The sequence below is a fragment of the Pagrus pagrus genome (assembly GCF_965226575.1).
Source record: "Pagrus pagrus genome assembly, chromosome: 19".
NCBI lineage: Eukaryota > Metazoa > Chordata > Actinopteri > Spariformes > Sparidae > Pagrus > Pagrus pagrus.
Window position 1 is genome coordinate 6,241,068 of NC_140203.1, and position 7,010 is coordinate 6,248,077.

Here is a 7,010-nt window from a genome sequence, read left to right on the forward strand (position 1 = left end):
AGCACGTAAAAATAGACATCACAGTTGTGAGTTTCTGCATTTCATGTCCTCGAGTCACTCTGTGTATTTTCATTTTCTCTATCTTTGAGTGTGTCTCTGCACATCATCCTGAGTGCCTGATCATTTGAAGCGACTGGCTTTATTCCTTAAAGCGAGCTGTCGGATATAACCGAGGAGATTTTCACGAGTGTCTCCTCTTCTTCTCCTCGCTCTGAATTCACTGTCGTCTGTGCGTCTTTGCCGTCTTTGTCCCTTGTGATAAGGGTAAAAATTCTTTTGAACTCTTCTCAGTTTTCCATCAAAATAATAGAAATGATCATATTCGTCATCATCGGGATCAGAGTCTGCGCGCTCTCCGATAGATGTGTGTTCCTGCTCTCCATCCGTGTGTTTCTGTGAGGAAAACATCTTTGATCCCGCTCCTGCAAATCTCTCCACGCAGTGTTTCCAGCCAGCGTCAGTGCGATGAATTAAACCACTGCAGAGTGGCACGTTGTCATCAGCAGTCTGTGGAGGAGAGCTTTGCATTAGCACATTCACTGCTGAGAAACAAGAACAGTTAGATGTGACTCATTTCCTACAATATTTTGATTGAAATTCATTTTGCGAATTAGGAAATGGGGATTATAATGAAAGCTTTTTCATTTAATTGGATTATTATTATGCAGAGAGCAATTCTCTCCATTAAGATTCACATTTTTAAAGTTGGATCGTATTATTTTCTGTCATCGTTCGGGGGTTTTGGTTTGTCATTTCCCGTTTTAATTGTAGATTTCATCCTCACGTGTCTTGTTTTGACTTTCCACTTCCTGTCTTTGTCCTTTTCCCGCCTTTTCTCTGTGTACACCTGTGTTTCACTTGTTCATCAGTTGTCTGTATTCAGGTCTGTAGTTTTCCCTCTCTCTTTGTCAGTTCGTCTGTTTTCCTCCTTGTGTTTCAGCTTTGTTTATTATTCTTAGTTTTGTATTCTTGGTTTTTATTCGCCACACTATTTCTTTGCCCTGAGCAGGTATTTAACAAACAAGATGTATCAAATAATTTAACTTTTACAACTTTAAAGCTATACTACCTAACATTTCTATATTTCTATATCTTTGTTTTTTACTCATATTATCCCCATAGTCTTCAACAATTTTCAAACCCAGAGAAATCCCAATTTTCTTCAAGGTTATGGCGGGTTACATCTGGTCGCCTGTCTCAGATGTAAATCAGAGAGTGAGGAAGGAAGTTGGCGAACGTCACTAAACTTTACGTAAAACTTTAAAACTTGACCTCGTCTGGCAACCTGATTCATGCCTCATCAGAGATGATGGTTGTTTAACAATGAAGACAACAATTCCCATGATCCCGAGCTACTTCGCCGCATCATCAAACTCTGTCTTTTGTTTTTCATTGCTTTGATTAAGAGACCCCTAGTGGCAGAAAATGCATACTGTGGTTTAACTGTGCTGCTTAGCTTCATGCTTCACAGACAGATAGTATCAGCGTTCTCATGTAGCTCCCTGAAGACAATTAAGTGTGTTTCCCAAATTTTTCAACCATTCCTTTCATTTAAAGAAGTTCTGCAGTTTCACTTACTTTCAGAAGTTTGTCTGTGTCTTGCTTGTGGATCGTTTGTGAAGGAAATGTAAATGAGTTCGCTTTTGGATCCTCGTTCCTTTCATACCCCGGCCCGTTTGTTTCTTCATTCTCTGCGCCTTTGTGAAGTTTGGTCGTATCTATCGGGACGTCTTCTCTCATCCTGAGGCCAAAGAATGACGTTTGAGTGGTAGCTTGTGTGTTATTATTATTACTGTACGTTATATATCTGGGCTCAGTCTCAGATTCTGGACTCATTTTGGTGGTCGGGGTCTCCTCTGTACTCTGTCGGCCTGCCGTCTGCGTGCTGCGTTGATTGAAGACTTCCGTACTCGACGCCGTCTCTTTTATCTCCATGTGTGCTGTTGTCGTCGCCGCCGTCTGCTCTGCTGTTACAGTCTCTGTTTCTGTCGTTTTGAGTGAGGGAGGTGAAGGGATGACTGATTCCTCTGATGGCACACCTTCCTCTTGTTTGGTTTGATTTATGCTCGTATCTCCAGGAGGCGTACCGCTCGTCGCCGTGACCTCGGTGACCTCTCCCGCGGTTTTAGCCGGCGCTGTCGTTACTTCAGCTGCACTTTCTGCTGGTTTTAAATTCATTCTCTCTCTTCTGTCTAGTGCATATATTTCCAATAAAAATTGGATTTCTTTCAAACATTTACACTTTGAGTTATCCGGTTGAAAAATAAAGTTTTCCTTTAAAACTTTAGTCATGGGTAGGGGGTCATCCAGCTCCTTCATGGGTATATTTACTGTTTTCCACCCAGTGTCAGTGTTCGGAATAAGGTTTTTTCGCACGGATGAGTCTGTTTGTGTCTCCGAGTCTGAGAGGAATAACACGATTAAGACTTCTCCTCGCACCTCGGTAAGCATTTGTTCACGATCGACATCATTATCGCCGGCTTTATGTGTTAAGTCTGCTCGTCGGATGTATGCTAATCTTCCCTGCTCTCCATTTTCAATAGCTGATTGTCCCGTTTCACTTCCTCCCTCTGGGCGTCTGAACTCTGCTTGTTTAGTGATTATCTTCCCACTGAAATCCTCTTTATTATCATCCCGAGCAGCCCTCATCTCATACTTCAGTCTATTTATGGATGCTGTCTTCTCTCTGGGTACCAATGAGCGTTGCCTCTTAACAAAAAATCCATCATCATCATACGCAGCTTTTAAAGAGCGCTGCCTCTGAACACTTTTTTGCTGTTTATCCAAGTTGAAGAGTTCATTTTTCTTTATAATTCTGACTGCACGTCTCTGAATCTGTAACTGTGATATATCTGAGGGTTTCACTGAGTGCAGAGGAGCAGCTTTTGAAGACCTTCGTCCAGCTCTTATGTCCGTCGCTGTCTGTGTGCTCTGTTTTCGTCTTATTTGTGCCTGTGCCATCTGTTGTTTGGATACTTTCTTGATTTTCAGCGCTGACCTTGTTTCACCCCTTTCGAAGCAGCAGGAAATAATCACCGTTGCAGCAGCACAGCATCTTTTTGTCAGCATTTTCTGCTTCTGAACAATAGTGGCCGGTGCCCAGCTCTTGGATTTCTCCAGTGAGAAAGCCTGAATATTGTGGCCCGAGGCGGCCGTGTGATGATGGAGCGACCATGCGGACCGTGCGTCAGGAAGATCTTTTAGTATGTTCAAGCCAATACGACTGGTTTTCCCACCAGCCTCAGTCGGTCTGATTTTACTCATGACACGCAGCGCTGGGAGAGTATCAGACTTCAGTCGAAATGCCGAAATACTTTTTCCCTCATCTTGAAGGAGTTCAATAACCTGAAGTGACAGGAAAGATTGAAAGAAAAAGGACAAACGCATGAGTCGGATCAACAAAACAACCATTTTAAGTACAAACATCTTCGTTCCTGGCAAAATCTTTCGTCACGCTGACACGTCGCTCTGAGAACGGCCAAGTCGACGCGTTCGTTCATCCTTTAAACTGTGTCAGCATTGTTATTGTCAGCATGGCGTTAGCATTAGGTAAGGCGACATGTTCCTTCAATACCATAAACATATGAACGGTTATTTATTTAGTAACGTCTGCTTAAAAGTAGAACTGTTTGGGGGAAATAATTTCATCTTTTTAAAAATGAAACGATATATTTTTATACTTGTCGTTGGTCTTGATTGACGTTAGCATTTAGCTCAAAAAGCTGCTAGCATGGCAAGGAGTGAGCTGTGGTCAGGGAGCATCATGTCCAACTTTAATGGCATGTGGTTCCCCTCTGTTGACCATTCTCTCAAGTTAATTGATTCATTTTTTTTGTTTGTTTTTTTGGTTTACAAAATGTGAGAGAATTGTGAAAAATGTCGATTCAGTGTTTCCCAAAGTACAAGATGACGTCCTCAGATGTCTTGTTTTGTCCACAACCCGAAGATATTCAATTTACTGACATAGAGTAGGAAAGAAAGCAGAAATTCTGACTTTTTTTCTCTTAAAAATTACTTAAATCGATCAGCTGACTATCAAACTAGTGTCAAACCTGCAGCTCTACTCAGCTCTCAGCCGTCGACCACGCAGCATTCATTGAGATCTGGGTGTATTTCATGTTGAGAGAAGGAAATCAAGAAGGAAGTTACTTATATTGCCACGAATGTTGCTGTTATTGATTCACAAACGTTATGTTCGTTTGATAAGATATTTTTCTTGGTGGTATTCGAGGCTTCTCCAGGTCTCCAAGGTGTTTTTTTTTAGCCTCGGGGCACAGAGATGGGAGGTCTACAGTGAAGTTTCCCTCTCTGACTCAAAAGCGTTAAAGTTAGGTTAAGTTAAAGACTGATCCTTCTGCTCTTGAATATTCAGAACAGGTGCAGAAACATGCTGCATGTCAGATACTCATAGGAGAAAATAAACCTGGCTTTTAGAGTTTGTGTAATGATCTGCTTTGTGCTTTTAGTTAGTGTGATCTTGAGGATGTGGTATACCACCTGTGATGCGAGAGCAGTGGCACAGAGAAAATGCAGCGAGGTGATAATAAATGTGTTGATTGAAATCAGCTCATGTAAGATATTCATTGCATTTAGTACATCAACAGAGAGAAACAGAGAAAAAAAGGCCGTATATTTTTAGAGATTCACACCAATACTGATTGAAATAATCATACCGGTGCTGGAGTATGTTTCCTGTGAATTATTCCTGTAAATTCCTGATGAGACAAACAGCATCCATGATCAACATGGACCGTGTACGCCCAGAAAAAGGAGGGGGAGGTCCTCTGTTTGTGCTGCACAGCGACGTACACACAGTTCCTCCGGATAAACACACAGCAGTGTTCGGTTTGGGTCTGAAGTATCTCCGGTCCTCGGGGACTCATCTGTCCATTGAGAAGCAGTTTTCTGTACAAACTCCAGCTGTAGTTTTCCATGACCCCGTCCCCGTCTCCGAGGGGACTCAGGTCAGAGACGAGCAGGGACAGAAGCAGCAGCCACGGCCTCATTGTGCTGGGAATGAGCGCTGGAAGGCAGAATAAACCCAACAGCAGTGCTCTTATCTTTACTGCACTTTCACTTTGAATATTCAAACCGTGCTGGCAAATAATGGATCCGCTCTATCTAACAAAGAGCGGCTCTAACAACACTTTCACAGCGGTGTACCTCGTAGGAAGCTGTAACCTTGTTCTGAATGAGCTCTGTAGCTTCTTGTGTTTGTACCGCCTGGATACCGAGAAAAGTTGGGACACTTTTTAAAAAATGAACCTATATCTTTGTGACCTGCTTTTGAAAGCTTGCAAATGAGCTTGGGCTTGTGTGCCATAGACAGGAAAGACTAGCACATGTTTGGTTTTTAACTCATTTTAATGACTCACTGACAATAAGCCAGGCCCTTAATGAACTGCTGCCTGCCTCTTCCAGTGAGCATCTCAGCAGGAAATGGCACTGATTATATAGAAACACCTGGATCAGAAACAATCTGAGTAAAGGAAGACTTTCAACAGTACACTGACTTTTATAATAGTACTTTATAATATAGCTCCTTTGAAGCAGGCACATACAGTCTATTGACCTGCGCTAACGGTGCTAAAAAGTTTTGCATATTATCAGACTTTGTCCGTAAGACACACACTGCTCGGGTCAGGAGGACGGTGCATTATTGTCTCCTCGCCTTCATTGTAGCAGCAGGTAAGAATTCATTCTGTCTTTGATTCAGACAATATGTTAAGAAAAGTCCTTTTTTGTTTTGTTCATGAATGTGTGTTAAATACAAATTGGGGCATGTGTTTCATTGTATGCAAAAAGGAAAGGAATGCAAATGTTGTTCTCTTGGAGTGTAAAATGATTTACTCACAGTGTAAAATATGACTATTTTAGCTTTTATTCTATATATGTATCATCATATACAGAACACATCTATCAAATGTTGGGGTGGGGGTGTCATTTCATTTCTTTGCATTGATAAAGTCTCAGTCAAGGCTGTAAAATAATAAAATTCAAAGGTTTTATTTGTCACCTGGTCGTTTGCAGGGCAGCATACTCCTGAGTCTGTACTGAAAGACTAGATTCAAGATTCAGGATGTTTATTGTTGAAGAACAAACGGTGTGCAAAGCTCCACTACAGAAAACATACATAGTAAATATATATATATATATATATATATATATAAGGTAATAGGTATAAAAACAGAGTATAATGGCAGGAAAAGGTTTAAAAGCAACACAATGTATAAAAGGGGATAGCTACAGAAGTGAAGAGTGATGATTACAGTGAACATGAGAATAATATTGTTTATTTTCCAACTACAGCCTCAGCCTGACCAATCACAGCAGCCACATCAGACCAAACAAAATGGGAAACACCAACAGTCCCTGCCAGGTGTTCAACCACAGCAAGAGGAACGTCCGAGTGTTCGTCACAGAGAAGGCTCTGGAGATGGACGCCTTCATCGCCCCCCAGTCTGAGGGCGACGATAAGAGCTGGAAGAAGAGCTTGTCTGTGCTGCCGGCAGACAAAAAGTTCAGCTTCAACAAAGACACCAAGTGCGTCCGTGTGCTGGCCTCTCAGACTCAGTCGGTGCCCTGGGAGCAGGATCACTTTGTGTCCGTCTTCGTGGAGGATGAAGACGATCACAACGTTTGTGCCAAACAAATCATGCACAACATGGCGCTGAGAACATCTCCAGTCATTGTGCTGCTCTATCACATGTAGATGATGTATTTTCTGATTCTTTGCACACATCCAGGCAAGACTGCGGGTCTGAGTTAAGCTGTTAACAGTGTAAGATGTAAGAATCCTGCATTAAACTGTCTACAAACAACAAGATCTTTGTTATGTATTTTGTTGAGTTGTGTGCTTATATTATTCCAAAAGTCTGTGAACAAGACTGAACGTAAAATGAGTCAAAACTTTAACACTGTGTGTTTGAATTAAGCTCAACCTCGCACTCAGTTCAGCACTAACCAGAGACTCCGGTTCTCTCTCTTCTTCTTCCCCTCTGCTTTTTTAC